The sequence below is a fragment of the Vicugna pacos genome, chromosome 5 (assembly GCF_048564905.1).
Source record: "Vicugna pacos chromosome 5, VicPac4, whole genome shotgun sequence".
NCBI lineage: Eukaryota > Metazoa > Chordata > Mammalia > Artiodactyla > Camelidae > Vicugna > Vicugna pacos.
In genome coordinates, this window is record NC_132991.1 from 32,392,893 (window position 1) to 32,413,345 (window position 20,453).

Sequence of the window (20,453 nt, forward strand, 5' to 3'; positions counted from 1 at the left end):
ACCTGGTACTAGATTTAAATGTCTATGTTAATAAGAAACACTGAAATACTTTTAAATAATTGCTTAAAAAGAACTAACAAATCTTGTTGGACAATAAAGTCACTATAATTTCAAAAATGTTCAACATATGAGTATGCGATCTTACCCACAACTCCAACTGGGTGTCAATACTGATGAAATAGTTTTCAGGATTGTGATCTCTTTGCTTATTTAGCAAGCATTTTAGAAAATGAGTAAACCTTTTTTCGAGTTTAATACTTAATGATTTTCATATTTCAATAATAAGATCTTGGAATTATAAGTGAATATTCTGATGAATCGAAATATAATAGTAGTATGAATGGAATGTGAGGTACTCTTTGTATACAGTTAATGCAGAGTGGGAACTAGCAGGTATTTTTAGAAAGCGAATTCTTCACTGAAGAGATACTACTCTCATAGCTACTTAGGGATCCACTAAAGTATTCATTTTGCCAATTTCAATGACATGTAAAAAATTAGTGTGCATTTGTATATAATCTTGTTGGACTTTTCTATGCTTTATCATTTTCAAAAATGTTTCCTACCTATTAAATAATTGGATTTTATCCATGACATATTTCAAAAGAATTTTGGAATAAACCATTAGACAAAAACTGATCTATGTGTATGTTTATGTTTCCATCTATAAATTTTCACTGACTATTCTTACACTTTTTGATAGAGGTTATTAAACACCAAAGTCAATTTGGACATGGTATAATATAAATGAAAAGGATTGAGATTAGAATGCTACCTTGTACAGCATTAACATTTATCCTTTACAAAATTGCTATTCCACATATTTATAGAGAAGTTCAGAACTTCAAACCTTGTGCAATAAACATTTTCCAAATCTGACAAAGATGCTTTTAATTCAATAAAATGTTTGCTGGTTTAGAAAGAATTACTTTTTCCCAGATAAAAGCGGACTTGGAAATGTCCACTTTCTAGCAATTTCCTATAGTCACTATTGACACACTATTACTTCAAATTATATGTCGTTTCACTAGAGGGAAATGCTACTCTTGCTTATTTTTTAAAGGCCAATCCTTTTTGCTGGTTTCTGAAACATGTTCATGGCCATAAAATATGTCAGCAAATGACTGTTTTAACATGATGACAGACACATTATCAGAGTGTGACTGACTAGTATATGAGTGACTGTGTTTCGACAGATGTGTCAGCTTTTGACTGAAGGCGCACAATTAAAAAAAAAAAAAACCAAACCAAATAGTAGGGTATTACTGAAGACAAGTCAGCAGGTGAAATGTATCTTTACAAATACTTTAGTTTTCTCGAGTATCAAAAGAAATAGTAGTGAGCTTTAAGCACTAAAAAATTTATTTTGTTTGAGAACAAATTAACATTACAGGGAACTGGGCAGCAGAATTTTGTGTACTCAAAACTTGAGAACTTTGACATTTAATGACCAAGTGTACTGGATCTAATGCTATCATTTCGACTTAGTTAACTTTCATTGTACATTTCAGCATTTTATTTCTTGAAGATGAAATTTTCAGAGCCCTGAAATCCCAAAGCTTAAATGACCACCTACATTCCTAATATCTATTTTTTAAGCAAGTTGAATAAAGAACTAGAAATTCAGTCTCTTAGGGAAGAAACATTTCTCTCATTTTGTGAGCAGAAACTTTCAGCAATAACAGGTTATATGAGGCAACGTTCCTAAAATTATGGCGGGCATTTTTAAATGGTGTTCTAACTTGCACTTGATAATTTTGCCATTTCTTTGTGTTCCTTTCCCTCCTTACAATTGTTAGTTGCCTTCTCTATTCCAGAATTCGTAGAGGTTTCTCCAGGACACAAAATATCATTACTTCCACTCTCATGCTCTCCCTTCCATTGCCTGGATATAATACTTGGTATTCTTGGTAAAGCTGGATTGTACATCTCCTTGGTTCTTATGGCTCTCATGGGTAGTTTTGTCATGGCATTCAATTATACTATTATTTTAAGCCTCGTATTTCTTTCTTTTCAACAAGTTGAGAAATTTTTTTTCCTGTCAAAATTCTCATTGTCTTGTATATAGTATACGTTTTAGGAACCATTAGATAAATAAGCAAACCATTGTGGAATGAATGGATGAGTGAATAACAACTGGTGGTGCATTTAAAATATGATGTTTTACAATGAAAGGAGTCATTAATTCAATGATGTGGATGGTACAAAGGATCCACTTCCTTATCGTAACAATACTATATATTTAAGCCCCTTAACACCATTTTTCTTTATTAAAAGGTACTTAGCAACTGGTGTGGACTCAGGAAATAATCAAATAATGTAATTCAAAGAACATACATAAATGACATTTTAATTTTAAGTGCACAAAAATGTTGCCCCATAGTCTCAGTGTTTTAAAAATAAGCACACTATTAGTGTTTTAATATGGGAAGAAATATTCTGATGATTACATTTGGGGTTATTTCTAATATCTTTATAATTCTAAAAGAGAAATAATTTTTCTAGATAAGATATCAAAAAAATCTCTTTTCTTCATGTTAATTGCTTAAATTGTGTTGACAGAACATTATATATTTTTAGAAAAAATTGGTTTAATTTTTCAAATTAATTTTCCATTATTTAAAATTTTATAGTATATAAATCAAAATTTCAAGTTCTAACTAAAAAATTTAGGAAGGAAATGCATACAGAAATTATTTGAAGTCATGTAAAATCTCAAATTATGGTAAAATTTAGAAATGTCTATAAAGTAAACATAGATTACAGACTTTTAGGACTAGAATAATTTTGATTACTTGGAACCAATTAGTTGCCTCTGTATAAATTATAATTTGGAATAACTGATAACAGATCTTAAAATCCAACTTTTAAAATAAATTTGATGTCTTAAAATTAAGAGATTGTCAGTGACAACATGAACACTGAGTGAAAAAATATTTTCTAGAATGAAAGTAGGAAGGATGAAATTATTATTATGGTAGGCTTTATAATATATAAAAACAATTAAAGTATTTCAATGAAATTCAAAAAGTTGATAAGCTGCAGCAATAAAAATTCCCAGGATTAATATTACATGATAGATTATCAGGAATTTCTTCATTCACATAAAAAAGAGTTTACCAAATATATATAAATTAAAATAGATATAAGATATGTAAGCATTTTTAGTAAAGGATTCTTATGTGTACATTTAACAAAAAATTATCATTAAGTAATTAATAACAATCACACATAAAAAATTAAATTCAAATTTCCATAGGATTTTTTAAGTGTTTTAAAATTAAAATGTTGAAGCATGTTAGGATTAAAAAGAATTGATTTAAGAGACAACTATATAAATTAAGGTTTCAGTGAATACATTTTTGTTGTTTTTATCAAGAATAATATGGAAATTTTTATAGTGCAGAGAAATGGAGAAAAAGGAAATGATTCAGTTGCTTCAGTTGCTCATGCAGAGCTAAAATTATAAGTAAAAGGAAGAACACTTATTTTAATTATAATCAGAGCTCAGTATGGAATATTTTTGCTCACGTCTTACGGAATCTTTCAAGAAATTCTCTCATTGATTTGGGTTTCCCAAAATTTAAAAGTTCTCTCTCCAGAAAGAACATGACAAAGTATGCACTACCATACAAATCTATGTGCCAAAATATGATTAAAAATGACAGTCAAACCTAAAGAATAGAAGACTACCAAAAAGAATTACCACGTGATAAGACCTCCTTTCTTCATTCAGTTCAACTTGTCTCTTTTGTACTTAAACTGTATTTTCTTAGGAGCATGCCACCTATCAGTCCCTTTGTAAAGTCCTTTCTGGTAAACTTTTTAGCAAAATTTTCTATAAGGAATTAGAAATACCCTTATCTGTCCCATTTTACAGACCTACTTAACAAAGTTCCTTATCGTAAGGACAAAATTATAACCAAGAATGTTTTGTAAAAGGAAAGCGTTTAGGGAAAAAGTGACAGAATGATCAAGTGAATCAGTAAGATAATACAATGAAAATGGGAAAAAGAAGTTTACAGTGTGAGAAAAATAATAAACTTATGAGATGTTCAAATGCATTCACAATTAGATAATTAAAATTGGATACTAATTTTTGTCCATCAGATAGGTAGTTTATAAGTTTGTTGATAAGTAGAATGCGGGAAATGGAGATTCCCATATTCTGTCAGTGAGCACATAAATTAGTGTTACCTTCTAAGAGTAATTTGGCAATTAAGTTGGCAATATCTCTCAAAATTAAAAATTTATATACTACTAGACTGAGAAAATCTATGACAAGAATTTACAGAATATTTATACAAAAATATACATACACAGGCACATATAACAAGATTTATAACATTGTAGTTAATTTTGTAAAATCAAACAATCAAAAACAACCAAAAATTCAATCAATGAAAGGCTGAATAACTAATATGTGATATATCCATACAACAAAACACTCTGTTCTCTGAAGAGTAAAATTTAAAAATATATTCATGTAAATTTGTAACTATTATACTAATCCTTTCCTGATAAATTTTAAATTTTATTTAAGAAAAGCTCTCTTGTTTACAAAAAAAATTGATAGTACTTGGTTAAACTGAGTAAACAAGTCTTTTTAGGGAATATGAATGTGGGGTGTGTGGTAAGGAAAAAGAAGGTTTTCAATTTTTATTTTTTCTTTCTGAATTGTTTTAATTTTCTGAACATATTCAGTTATTTTATAATTTTAATAAAACAACTGATTATCTAGACATGGTGATTATATTTTTTCCTTTCCTTTAAAATCTGTGTCTAAAAGCTTTTTTAAAAATTAGTAAATATTATACACAAATACAGACACACACATACATACAAAGAATAAATGAGAATCAAAAGGCTCATATATATAGTCAAATATTTAATTGATAAAAGCATATATATATATGTATACATATGCATAATATATATGTGGGTAAGTATGCATGTGTGTATATACATGTCCAGATCAACATACATGTTAATAATGAAACAGCATCGTCACAAAGTTATCTGGTTTTTCTTATTTAAAAATGCCTGTAACTGACAAGTCCCTCTTTATCCTGGGGCTCAAAATATTTCCAAACACCCATTCCTCAAACTAACAATAGCACAGTGAATTAAGAATGTAGATTTTAAGAAGAAAAAAAAAGAATGCAGATTTTAGAGGCCATTTCTGCCCCTTACTAGATATTGGACCTTGGGCAAGTTACCTAGTTCCTTTGTGTTTTGGCTTCTCCTCTGTAAAGTGGAGAACATTTCCTACCTCCGGTTTCGGGTGTTGTAAGGATGATGTATGTTAATATAAGTAAAGCCTTTAGAAGAATAAATTGCTATACAAACATTAGCTAAGATTAGCATTCTCCTTTCAGGTGTTCCCAAAGATTCCCAGGGTTGCTTATTCAGTCCAGTTCAACCAGATTGTAAATGGACAGTCTGGTCACTCAGCTAAAAAATCTCATCTTCTCAGTTTTTCTGCTGTCACTGTCTCACAGTATTGCAAACAAATATGGGCAGTCTGGGTAATAGAAGAAAAATGCATTCGTTCAATAAATACATGTTGAGCACTCTCTATGTACCAAGGATTCTCTTAAGCAATGGTGAGCAAAACCAAGCCACTGCTCTGGGGGGCGTTTCTATGTATTTTATTGACCAAGCTTACATTCAAATCTCTACAATATAGCAGTCTAAAACAGAAATCACCAAGTTCGTTTTCCCAAACTATTCTTAATTTTGAATGATGTTGTAATGGGAAGCAAGAGAAAGAAGCACTAAACAGTTTTCTGACAGCCCTTCCCCAAAGGAATGCCTTAAATTACCTTAATTTAAATTGAATATGTTTTATGTTACAAAAACAAGAAAAGAACATTGAATATGTTTCATGTTACAAAACCAAGAATAAGAATGTATGTATTTGTGTTATGTATGCATGAGAAAACATAGGGTCAGCAGTATGTGTTAAATGAAACTGCACCTGCAAGCAACAAAGTGAAAGACCGTTCATTTAATTTTTCTTTTATTTAGAATTTAAACTTAAATCCTCTAATTCCAAATTTCTACTCACAAGAAACACCCTGAGAAACAAAAAACACTTAAATGCAATCAGGTGACAATGGAAATTTTTAATCAAAGTATTTTGTAATTGATGCTAGAACAATAAACCTAAGCACAAAGTACACATATATAGGGTATTTCCCCCAGGAAATGTAAACATATTGTACTCTTTGTCCATGACAACTATCCTTGAAAAACTGATTCTACATGCCAGTGATGTAATTTCACAGAATTCAAGGAACAATGCAAACCCACCAGCAAAACTCTAGCCAGGCCAAGTTGTTGCATAATTCCATCACCATAGAAAAATGAAGAATACAAAATGTCAGTGCATAGCTATCCCTAATCAAATTTGCATTCCTTGGAAAGAAATTTTCAGTTCTATGAGAAAATACCAAGCAATGGAAAAAGGATGTCTACCTATTTGCTAAACTGAAAATTCTCTATGAGCACAACCAGACTGAGATTACTCACATGCTTATAGACTCTTGCAATATTTTCCCAAGTGGGATTACATTTCCCATTTGAAAAAGGGAGAAACACAGAACTGCATTCATCTGGAAAACAGTACGCAGTACATCTTAGAGCCTCAAATGGGAGTTACCTCAATATGTATTTGTTTATTTCAAAACAAGTGTTTTTCATGCTCTAAATTTGAGGAATTTTTTTTCTTATAATGAGAAATATTATCACCTGAAACCCCAAATCATGCAAAGTTCACAGTTTTTAACTCCAAATTTGCATGTCCATCTAATATATATTCTTTTATTCAAAATATTACTGAACATATCATGCAATAGACATGATACTACTTATAGCAGTGTATAAAACACATGTGAGCCTTACCCTCATGTAGTGTGAAATATTATAGGGTGGAAAGTAAATACACTAATAAATATCTAATTACAAATCCTGATGAATGTGATGTAAATAATAAAGAGCCATGAGGGAGGTAAGCCACCACAGACTGTGTAGTCAGGGAAAGTCTCTAAGAGGCAGAGTGTTTGAAAATGAGACCAGAAAGATGAGCACCTTTTTAGCAAAGTGGGAGACAAGAACTTGCGTGAAGGTCTTGCTGAGAGATTATCTAACTTATTTCTGGAACTAAAAGATCAATAGTTGAAACTTGGTGAGAAACAAGGAGAACAAGTCCAGGAGAAAATGAGAAGAGAAGTAGGAGCCATATGGAGATCCTTGAGGCCAAGAGTTTTAATTAGGGGAATGACATTTTCAAACTTATGATATGAAACAGTCGCATCAGAGAACGTTCTGAGGAAGGCAAGGGTAGAAGAATAGAATGGAAACAATAGCAGCTATGTATAAAATGCTATAAAAGTCTTGTTTTTGTACTAACGACTTTAGACATCTGTCTTGGATTCATTCATTTCTATATAATTAGTAGAAATAAAAATTCATTTTCTTTGGAGAACTTGTTCTGAATTGTTGTCAACAGTTACCAAAAACCACTGTCTTCCATATTTCAAATATCTTTTGGGTTTATATGGGTTGTCCTGGGACACTAAGTGACATTATAACATATTTATATGGGAGATATGTCTCATGTGAAGTTGGGGATCATGGCTAACCAAGGACATGTACTCCATCTAAAACAGAAATCCACTCCTCGTTTTTGTTTTGAAGGAATGAGGTTTCAGTGCTAATAAATTTCTAGTTTTCCAGGATAAGCTGGAAATCTGGATTTTGATGTGAAATCATCCAATGTTTTATGTTGGCTTGATTTTTTTAAATACCCTTATATTAACTTTCAGGCCTTGTCAGCAATTAGACTCTTGACCATTATAAGGCTTGTCTGGCTTATGCAGTGAGTAAATAATGATTATTTCATAATATAAGAGGAGAAATTTGATTAAGCAACAATATAATACACAAGTACCTTTCTAATTCTAAATTAGTCTAAGAAATCCTCAACATTTAACAGTCTGCCTCAAATCCAAAAATACGTGTTTTCTACAAACGAATTCTATGAAAAATTTTGACATTTTCAAAAATGCCCACTGTATCCAACCTCTCAGAGCAGACATTAAATTATTTTAGGATTCGTTCATTCAGCAAATAGAGCAGATCAAGCATTGTGTTTGGCATTGGCACAAGCAGGATACATGATAGAATTTTTGTCCTCATAAGGCTTCAGTCAGTGGGTGAGGAAGGTAAGTCAATAGGTAGCTATATTACAGTGTGTTGAATGCCTTACAATGGGGAGTACAGGGTGCAATGGAACTACATGGAAGGAGCACATAACCCCCAAGTGGGGGATGGCAGAATGGGCCAGCAACATTCCTTGTCAAAGTGCCTCACAGCAGAAGGATAAGTATGAATTGCCTAGGTGTGTGTGTGAAGAATGAGCATGTTTAAAGAACCAATAACTATAAAGAGTATAATGCTTTCAACAGATCATTGATAGCAAACAGGAATGGACCAACTATAAGAAAGAGGAAGGCAGAGCATGAGCCACACTCAAAAGTAATAGCTTCAAACAACAAGGCATTTGGTGAACTTTTGGAACAAGAAGCAGCCCTAAGACCCTCAAGATAAGCAGCCAGGAGAGAGAAAAGGGGAAGCTTTTTCATATCAGCACAGCACTCCAGGTAATCACATATTTTAGAGTTAAGAGAGTACAAAACAGCAGTCTTCAAAGACTCCTTCAAAGAAACCAAAGAACCAGTTCCTTATGAATGCTGTCTAGTAAGAAAACCTCCTTTTCAGTGACACCTTGCACAAAAAAGCACAGCATCTTTATTGGAAATGGATGAGAATTTATATCAATGAGGAAAGGCCTTTGGGTAATCACTACCACCCCAAAGATACTCAGAGCTAATAAACCAGCATCCATCTTTTATTGAAATTCTGGAGAACCCAAATCTCCCCAGCAGGAACTTCCATAACTACTGCGACTGGTTATACACTGTTTTGCAATTTCTGCCTCCAAATATTCCATGAAATCCTCTTCTCAGCACTTAGGCAGGCAATACTTGATTTCAGAGGAAAGAAATGGCAGAGATAAATAAAAAAATGTACTCATCCTTCACTTATTCTATTGGAGAGAATGATGTCATAAAGGTAAAGATGCTGTGAGACTTAGAGAATGATGCAGTGGAAGACTGGGTGACAACTGCAAAAATGTTCTGGTGAGGTAGGAAGTAAAGGAATCATTAGCTAGATCCTGGGGAAGACAGCCCAGAAAAGTAGTAAGTGAAAAGAAATGAAGAGTGAGTCTAGATGGAGCTGTGACATGTAGTTGCTATACACACAATGATTTAGATACCTACCAGGATGTATCCATTTAAGAGTTTTTTTAATTTAGAAAACCCAATTTAAACTGGGTTACACAAAAATTATTTATTGGTTCACATAACTGGAAGATCCAATGAGTATACTGAGCTTCAGACTCAGCAGAAGTTCAGAAGTTCAAATGACGTCATTGAAACAAGTTTCTTCTCTTTTCTCCACCTTCTAGTTTGCTGGCTTCAGTAACTATGCACAGCTTGTTGACTTTTGACAACTTCAGAACTGCCCTTGTGATTCCAAGATATTTAATTTGTATTTCAGTTTTATGACTTTATTGTTGTACTTTATCTTATATTCTCATTTGACCTTTTTTTTTCTTTTTTTGTGATAAAATACACGTAACATAAAATTTACCATCTTTACCATTTTAAGCATACAAGCTCAGTGGTGTTAAATATATTCAAACTGTTGTGCTACCATCACCACCATCCATCTCCAGAATTATTTTTCATCTTTAAAAACTGAAATTCTATACCCATTAAATAGTAATTCCCCATTCCTCCCTTTTCCCCAGCCCCTGGCAACCAGTATTCTAATCTCAGTCTCTATGATTTTAAATACTCAAAGTACCTCATATAAGTGGAATAATACAATATTTATCTTCTTGTATCTGGCTTATACTTAACATAATGTCCTTAATATTTACTCATGCTGTAGCATATATCAGAACTGTTTTCCTTTTTAAGGCTAAATAATATTCCATTGTGTGTGTGTGTATGTATGTGTGTGTGTGTGTGTTTGTGTGTGTATAATATATACCACATTTAGCTTATCCATTCATCCATGGATGAATACGTGTGTTGCTTCCACATTTCACTTATTGTGAATAATGCTACTGTGAACATAAGTATACAAATATCACTTCAAGACCTTGGTTTCAATCCTTTTTGGGGATATACCCATAAGTGGAGTTGCTGGATCATACAGTAATTCTATTTGTTTTATTTTTTGAGGAACTGCCATACTGTTTTCCATGGTAGCTGTATCATTTTACAATTTTATATTCCCACCAATAGTGCACAAGCATTCCAATTCCTCCACATTGTTACCACACTTGTCTTCTGGTTTTATTTGTTTTTGACAACAGCCATCCTAAAGGGTGTTACTTCATATCTTGATTTGATTTGCATTTCCCTAATGATTAGTGATGTTGAGCATCTTTTCATATGCTTGTTGGTCATTTGTATATCTTCTTTGAATAAATGTGTATTGAAGTCCTTTGCCCATTTTTGAATCAGGCTGGTTGTATGTTGTTTTGTTATTGAGTTTAAGACGTTCTCTTTGTATTCTGGATATTAATCCCTTATCAGTAAGTAATTTGCAAGTATTTTCTCCCATTCTGTGAGTTGCCTTTTTACCACTGATAGTGTCTTTTAATGCACAAAATTTTTAAATATTATGAAGTCCTATTTGTCTATTTTCTTCTTCCGTTGTCTGCTGTCTGTGCCTTTGGTGTCATGTTTAGTTTTTATAGAAAAAGAACAAGGGACTCTTTTCCCAGGATGTTCAAAAAAGGATTCATTGTCTCCCTGGTTCTGATTAGGTGTCACGCATATATCTAGAGCAATCACTGTGGCCAGATCTATACTTGGAATGTATACAGAAATGAGAAGCATTAGAAAGTGAAAAAGATTTGGGGGAATGTCTTTTATCTGAAAAGTTCTGAAATGATAATGCATAGTACAACCCACACTACTTCACAGGTTTATATCAAACCAGGGCTTCAGCCTATTTTTTTGTAAAAGACCTGTAAACATTTTACCAAAGAGATATCCGAACAATGAAGCCTTTCTCTCCTGCTACAACCTGAAAATACTCCATTATGTTACACTTTGATTAACAAGTCAGTAGGTATCAAGAGGTACCTAAACAAAACACAAATAAAATGTTATATTGAAAATTCTTCTACAACACTATCTTTTTACCTCAAGAATGATGCTGTGGAACCAAAATAGTTTCAAAGACCAATTTAAAACACAAATTGAAGTGGGGGAAAGAAATATGGTTTAGTCTGTTCAGGTGGCTATAACAGAATACCATAGACTGGGTGGCTTATATACAACAAAAATTTATTGTCACAGTTCTAGAGGCTGGGAAGTCCAAGATCAAGGTGCCAGGAGGTTAGGTGTGTGGAGAGGTTCACTTCCTGGTTCATAGATGACTATCTTCTCACTGTGTCCTCACATGGTGAAAGGAGCAAGGAGGTTTTCTTGGGTCTTTCTTATAAGGGCACTAATTCCATTCATGAGGGCCCCATCTTTATGACCTAATCACCTGCCAAAGGCCCCACCTCCAAACACCATCAGTTTCAACATGAGAATTTGGGGTGGAGGGCAGGGTGTACAAACATTGTCTATAAAAGAATTTATATATTTTGTTTAGGTAAGTGATGACTGAAGGAATGCATTAGTAAGACCTATTAACTCATAAAGGATATAAAGATAAAAATAGAGTAAATATAGACTTAATAAGTAGAAACCATAGGACTTGTTGAAAAATAGTGTGCATAACTTAAGAAAGGAGAAGTTAAGAACAATTCTAATTTAAGAGATTAGTTGGTAATAAGGACTTTTGCATAATTCAGCAATAACAGGGCAAGGGATATTCACTGAAACCCCAGCCCATTAAATTTAGAGTAAACTAAAAAGAAATTGCACTTACCCCAGTAAATACCAAATATAAAGAACTTATTAGAAACTCAAGAAGTGGTTAAATCTGAAAATCTAAATGGATCAGAAAGTATTTTCTTTAATTATGAATTACAGAAACTTTTTAAAATTACAAAACCTTTAAATGAAACTGGCATGGATAGAACTTTAAGGACTTCATAGACAGTAATCACATGCCTCTTAATTTCATGCCCACCAATATCTGTCATTATTTCACAAGGCAGCATATTATATTATAGAACAACTCTTAAGGTTAGAAAGTTCTTGCATTTGAACTAAAACAACTGGTTACTTTCATCTACCTTAGAATGACTCAGGAAAAAAAAAGAGAGATTTTTAAAGAGTTATATTCAGAATTAAAACCACTGATCTCTATGTGCTCCAACCAATAGAGATGAAAACAGAAACATGGCTTCCTTCTTCAGAACACGTATCTCCTATTAGTGCCCAAATATCAAAATCCATTAACTTCATGGATAATTTAGCGTTAGTGAATTCTGTGCTGGATATTGACTGTTTTATAGACAGCATTCAATTTCATTTCTTTGTATGCTCTCTCCTATACTGCTGAATAGTACCCCTCCTTCCACCTCCTATCCCCCTCACCTCCAGATATCCAGCTCCTAATTCCTGGGACCTGTGAGTGTTACCTTGTATCACAACAGGGACTTTTCAGAAGTTATTAAGTTAAGAATATTGAGATGTGGAGATTATCCTGGATTATCCAGGTTGACCCTAAATGTAATTGCACTCATCCTTATAAGAGGGAAGAAGAGAGGGAGATTTGAAACACAAGACAAAGACAATGTGATGGAAAGAAACAGGAAGACGAAAAAGGTGATACGATGCAGTGATCCAAGAAATAGGGATATTCTCCAGAAATTGGAAAATTCAAGAATATGGATTTGCCCCTAGAATCCCTGGAAGTGTGGCTCTGACAACACATTGATGTCAGCCCAGTGAAACCTGTTTTAGACTTCCAGCGTCAAACTATGAATGAATAATGTATGCTGTTTTAAGCTACCACATGTTTGGTAATTTGGTACAGCAGCCACAGGAAACTAAGACAACTAAGATACCTTCTCTTTGTGAGGGGCACTCACATGAAACTAGGAAGATGGAAGAGAACCCAAATTATTATTATCCTTCCAGCAGTAATGTACAGGCATAGGTAATTTGGAAGTGGCTTCTAGGATTTCTCCTATGTCTCATCCCCTTTCACACTGAAGACAACTAAGTCCATTGGCAGTGGGTATCTATGAATTTCTGATCTCCTGAAACCTAGCGACAGCTTTCCATGACTGCCACCACGTCCTCAGTTCTTCCATCTGATTTTAAACTCTTAAATTTAAACTTTTCCTTAAAAAAATGTTTAATAAATAAATAAACCCTTCCTGTTTGAAATACCTAGAGTGCTTTGTTTTCATGACCAAACTTTGACTAATAACATACCAAGCTCTGAATGTCCAGCAACTTATTTAGAATGAATACAAAATATATGTTTCCAAAAACTTCACAAGGAAGGTTTTCATTTCTACAATTAGGAGTCATGCAAACAGTTAAAAATTTTCCAAAGCAATATAAATAAATGCACATAAAAAGTATAACATTTAATATTTACTTATTCCCTCATTCATTCAATAAATATTTATTGAGCACCAACTCAGTCATAAATGCCATATACAATATTAGAGATGCAATGATGAGCAGGCTGGACATGATTCCTACCAACACAGAGTTGAGAGTAAGAGAAGAAAGGCAAATATATAGGCAATTAAATAGAGTATAACATTCTGTGAAAGGGTAAGTACAAGGTGCTACAGAAGTATTCAAACATAGCAGGATCAAGGAATCCTTCTTGGAGGAAGTTATATCTAAGCCAAGATCAAAAGCATAATAGGACTGGACAGCAGCATGTAAATCAATGAAGTTAGAACACTCCCTCACACCATGCACAAATAAATCATACAAAAATAAACTCAAACAGCTTAAAGACTTAAATATAAGACAAGACACTATAAACCTCCTAGAAGAAAACATAGGCAAAACATTCCCTGACATAAATCTCAGCAATTTTTTCCTAGGGCAGTCCATCTAGGCCATAGGTATAAAAGCAAAAATAAACAAATGGGACCTAATTAAACTTATAAGCTTTTGCACAGCAAAGGAAACCAAAAGCAAAACAAAATGACAACCTATGGAATGGAAGAAAATTTTTGCAAATGATGCAACTGAGAAAGGCTTAATATCCAGAATATATAAACAGCTCATACAACTTAATAACAAAAACAAACAAACCCAGTACCAAAATGGGCAGAAGACGTAAGCAAGCAGTTCTCCAGTGAAAACATACAAATGGCTGAAAAAAATGCTCAATATCACTAATTATCAGAGAAATGCAAATCAAAACTACAATGAGGTATCACCTCACACTAGTCAGAATTACCATCATTAAAAAGTCCACAAACAATAAATGCTGGAGAGGGTGTGGAGAAAAGGGAACCCTCCTGCACTGCTGGTGGGAATGTAGTTTGGTGCAGCCATTAAGCCATTATGGAAAACAGTATGGAGATTCTTCAAAAAACTAAAAGTAGACTTACCATATGATCCAGCAATCCCACTCGTGGGCATATATCTGGAGGAAACTCTAATTTGAAAAGATACAAGCACCCCAATGTTCACAGCAGCTTTATATACAATAGCCTACCTAAATGTCCATCAACAGATGACTGGATAAGTAAGCTGTGGTATATTTATACAATGGAATACTACTCAGATGTAAAAAAAAGAATAAAATAATGCCATTTGCAGCAACATGGATGGACCTGGAGATTGTCGTTCTAAGTGAAGTAAGCCAGAAAGAGAAAGAAGAACATTACTCATACGTGGAATCCAAAAAAAAAAAAAAAAAAGAAAGAAAGAAAGAAAAAGAGGACACTAATTAACTCATCTACAGAAGAAACAGACTCACAGGCATAGTAAACAATCTTATGGTTAGCGGGGAAAGGAGGTAGGAAGGGATAAATTTGGAAGTTTGAGATTTGTAAATGTTAGCCACTATATATAAAAATAGATAAAAAAATAAATTTCTTCTGTATAGCACAGGGAACTATATTCAATATCTTGTAAAACCTTTCATGAAAAGCAATATAAAAATGAATATGTATATATATATGCATGATTGGGACATTATGCTGTATATCAGAAACTGACACATTGTAACTAACTATACTTCAAATTAAAAAAAAATTTAAAAAGCATAATAGGCATTACTAAGGCATTATGTAAATGGAAGAAGAAATAATCTTTCTCTCCTCAATTTGCCATATCTGCCATTTGTCCCTCCTCCTACACCAATGAGTTCCTGCATGACTCAAGCCATCTCACTCTTCTTTCCAACTGCACTTACACATAAAAAATTATATGGCAATCAAAATAAAATATTATTAAAAGGCAATGAGTATTTCCTCCAGTTTTGAGTTCCCAAGATAAAGATCTAGAAAACTGTAGCAGAAAGCAGGGGACACCCCAAATGTAGGAAATGCGTCCCACCACTGCTTTTTGTCTTGCTGCTGCTGCTTTTGTTATCATTGTCATTTGCATTTTGTTATTGGCCAGTACAGGATTAAACACTTCTGAAACTGAGTATCTTTATTCAGAATTCTGCAATTTACCACTCTCCTATAATTTGGATTGAGTACTTCACACATCTGCTTCATTTACCAGGCCTCTCAAGCATTTACTCATGAATCCCAGTTCCAGTTGTATAAAAGAAAGAGTATGTAGACTAAGTCAGACAAGCCTCGTTTAGAGCTGATTCAGCACTTACTGCAGTAGTGTAATCTGGGGCAAGTACTTAAATTATCTAGTTTGCCTTTTTTCATCTGCAAAGTGAATATAATAATATCTACCTTGCATAGAAACAATGTCTGTGAAATGCCCAGCTGGGTGTCTGCCTTGCTCTTCCTTCCCCACTTCCTTCCCTCCTTCTTTCCTTCCTTTTCTCCTTTCCTTCTCTCTTTTAAAACAGCACAGTATTCAGTTTACACTTTCATTTGTATGCTGGGCTGAATTAAGCTTTGTTGTGACTGTGACCAATATTTAGGCTACATGAGCATTGTTTTATGACGTGGCCAATTAGTTACAATAAATGTTCAATGTACACCAAAAAATAAATAAACAAAGTAAAATAAGATAAATAGTGCAGTATATAATCATATTATAATAATATGTGAATGAAAAGAACTGCTCTCAAATCATCTACATTCTCATAACCTACCTTGTTTTGGAAGTTCTTTTCTTTATCACTCACTAGATTATGAGAACCCAGTAGGAAAAAAACTATCTCTTTCACAATTTTGCACCCTAACAGATTTCCTAGCAAAATGTTTTAAACAAAGCAAATGTATGTCAATGTAATGGAATCAAAAACCAGAGACAATTGCGTGACTCCTAGCACATCACTGAGTGACAAAAGTTTTGTCAATTGTCCATGTATTTGGACAATCTTTGGACAATGTATTTCTACAGGGAATTTTTTTTAATGTTTGAGAAATATTGATTTTCTTTAAACAAGGTCTTAAATAACAAAGAAACAAAGTAGGTCCCAGACTCTAGATCCTGCAGCAGGAAGCTGTTGGGTGAAAATTGGAGGGTGTGATGTATCTCCTAAGACAATCACAGAAAAGATGGGCTTCAGAAGACGGCCCCTTCCTGCTCTTGGAAATGGTGTGCTTGGGCAGCAAAGGAAGGGGAGACCCCAGGGTCATGATGAGCAGCTGAAAGAGGACAAAGATCGAGGGCACTGGCTGTATTGTTTCTATGAAGAGTCACATGGAAACCACAAACGGCAAATGATATAATGAAAACAAATTATAACCACAGCTATTCAGTATTAGGATAATTTTTCTCCAATATGAGGCTAAAGAAAATAGCGTCTGGTTGGATTCTTCAGACACAATTGTTTCTACTCAAGTTACCATGAGATAGTCATTTCCCAAAATCAGCTAAAAATCCTGGACGAACAATCAACACCCTTTTCTCCCTGTTAGTATCATTCAGTCCTTCAGGTTTTGGAAGAGGTATATGCACCAGATTTTCAGACAACTTTGACACTTTAGTCTACCAAAAAGACACAAAGATTTTTAAGTACATAGGAATATATCTTTACTTGGGGCAGAGCCATTGGTTTGTGGTTTTGTTTTTGTTTGTTTTTTTTTATGTGACTGTCTCCTTCATTATAGGAAGAATTACTTGAGAGTTTGCAACTTCAATATAGTCATCTTTGCTTTCATAACTCTTGACGTGGTGCCTGGCATATGGAAGATATTTGACAGATGTTACATGGATGGATGGGTAGGAAAATGAATGGATAGGTTGATATTCATGGCAATAATATGTACTATGGCAATAATAGGTACTTAGAAATAGCCTACAGTTAAGAAAAATGACTTACGTTTTTAAGTTCCCAGGCAAACTTTCTTCCTTAAAGCATGAAAATTCATAGGAGATTTTCCTTATTGGAGGATGGAGAGTTTTCTGATGTCCAGACTAACCCACAAAATATCTTAGAGCCAGAGTATAAACTTAAATACCAGAATCTAAAGCATCAAAATGAAGAAACTAAAATATAGTGAGAGTATACAGTCTGTGAAAATCAGCTAAAAAGAAGCAGAGCAGTTTTATCAAGGTTAAGTGCAAAGTAATACAGTTAAAAATTTAAAATACATAAAAACATTAAGACCTCTGATTTGGGACCCCAGTGCTCTTGCCTTTGTCAAGAATCAATCATCTCTCTCATGAGATGAATAGGGCATTTAGGTTTACTAATTGTCCTTATATGGAAGATACAATGTTTAGGTTTCCTATCTGAAAAGGTTTAGTCTCATTTCAGCTTGGAAAAAGTTAAAGGAAACTAAATGCTCAGTATCTTACGTGAAAAGAAAACATACAAATGCATTGGCCCTTCAAGTCTGATGAATTGAAATGGGAACAGCATTAAACTTTAGGCTTTTTAAAGCACAAAATTATCAAATTTTACTAAAGGAGTGACTGTGTGGGTCTTCACACACGTTTAAATATTCACTGTCACGTGGTTACCGCCCCTAACCATGGTGGATGTGTCACATAGATCCATCCTGCTTAATCTTGCTAATTATAGTTACATGCCAGAGACAATGAAGGAAGGAAATTATTCTAAAGAGCTAATCAAAATATAAAAGCCACATGTCATTAAAAATGCAAAATTAACACATAAATAGCTATTCTCAGAGTTGGAAAAAATTGTTCTAAAGATAGTCATTTGCTTCATATTTCAAAGAAATATTGCTGTGACCATAGGAATGTCAGTAAGGAGAGATCTGTGTGACTCTAACACTAAGAGCCAGAACATGCTTTTCTTCCTTAGGCGTAACAAATTGCAGATTAATCTATAAGATAACTATTTGAATGGATTTATTTCTTATCCACCCTAAGTGGGTTTTTCTTCCTTGAGAATACTACTGTTTCATCCTGAAACTTTTCCTGGAGCTCACTGTTGTTTGGGGTTTTTGTTTGTTTGTTACAGAGACACATTTTGAAGAATTATTTTCTCTTAATCGTGAACATAATCACTTTTCCTTTCATTTCAGTGGTTGAAATATGTTCTCCTCTTGGTAAATGTGGCTGAGGAAAATGACTGACCTTTTCAAACAAAATTTATAATTTTAGAAATGTAAAACTTAACATTCTTTAGTAATCCAATATTAAAATACATTTAGGTTGATCTATAAAATGCTATGATTTCAACTATTCTTTTTTGAGTGTGCAATAGAGAAACATTAACAATGCGTGTGGTTTAGAAAAATTCATTTATATAGCCGTTTGCCATGTCATGATGTATTTTAAACAAAAGAGGTACAGACAAAGGTATTGATTTTAGGGACTTAACTAAATAAACAGTATGTAAATTGTGTCTTTTTCTATAAAATTAGATCAGGACACACATATTACACTGCCTTTTTCTATAAGAATGACAGCTATTGAATTTGGCAGACATTGGAATTTGGTTAAAGAGTTACAGACCTTTGATCTTTGGATTACAATTAAATGAAACCATTGTAAAAGGACAGTAGTGGGCAAGCCAATTTCTCAAGCACGCCACAGCAGCCAGGAGGCGTTATCGCTTAGTGCTGTCAAGAAATCGACTCTGCATTTGGTTCTAGTCCCGTGTCTTCTAGTAGACGATGAGGATGGTGATGATATCCTCATTAGAATACACAGTAACACCTTGAGAACACAGCTTGGTGTTTTTTTTTTTCCCTCCCTTTTGGTTTTGACCAGCTATTCATGCTGATTTATTATATTTCCAAGTAATAATATAACACCCTAGTAGTTGGCTCATTTATATATCTTTTTTCTTAAGATTCTATACAGGGTTATTTTTAGAGGGAATGGAGAGAAACACTAAATCTCATGTTCAAATCCATTGGAGTTTCAAGGAAAACAAATGCAGGAAAGGAATTTAAGAATAATGTTACTCTAGTTACTTCCTTATTTGTGGAAAGTTTTGTTTTGGTTTTATTTTTCCTTTTTTATTTCTTTTGATAACACCTTCTTAATCAACCTGGCTGCTAATAAATTAACTTTCAGAGTCATACCCAAGGGAGTCATTCCTTTTAAGTCTTTGCTATTTAAGCTAAATTCTCTAAGTTACAAATAATGCCATTACACCATAAAGACAACATTTGACCACTATTTTTAAAAAGATACTTATTGAAAATCTTTTGAATAAGAGGAATGCTTGGTCCAAACATTTCCTATTAATTCACATTCTTCTAATATAATTATGGCTAATTTTAGCAAGAAGTACCCTAATAAACTGATAATAAACAGTGACTTGGCAAGTTTCTTAATCTAAAATTATATATTCATAGCAACAAATAGGCAAGTTAGATCTCTCTTAAGTCTTTTTATCCAGCCCACCAGTTCTGTGTTCTTCTTTTTTTTTTTTTAAACCTTCTTTGTTATGTCATTCCGCAGACAGAGCTCAGGCTGTTTCCTGTCACCCACTGGAGCAAACTGCTCAACAGAAAGCACAGTTGGACAGCCCTTAATTAGTGCTACTTGGGATAGTCAGTGTGTGAGCTTGTGTCAGCATCTCACTTAAACAGGAATAGAGCGGTGAGAATCAGCTGACAGTTTGAAATGCAAGACACCAGGTCTTCCGCTTCCACCTACAGTCACACATTGCATGCTGCATGCCTGTGAATGTTACGGAAAATGTTGGAAATAATGTTCTGTATGTAAATTGGAGTCAAATTATTCCATCACCTTCTACAGGGTGTTTATTTCTTTAACTTATCCAGGTACAAGTTCTCCAATCAAAATCTGATGTGCAAAAATAAATAAAATAAATCTTGAAATCACTTTCCTGACAAT

At 33.5% G+C, this 20,453-nt stretch overlaps 1 long non-coding RNA gene across 6 annotated transcripts in view; it reads right to left on the reverse strand.

Moving 5' to 3' along the window:
• The window catches only part of LOC116280637 (uncharacterized), a 459,686-nt gene that overhangs the window by 330,687 nt on the left and 108,546 nt on the right, over positions 1-20,453 (reverse strand). The gene's annotated exons all lie outside the window — the stretch shown is intronic.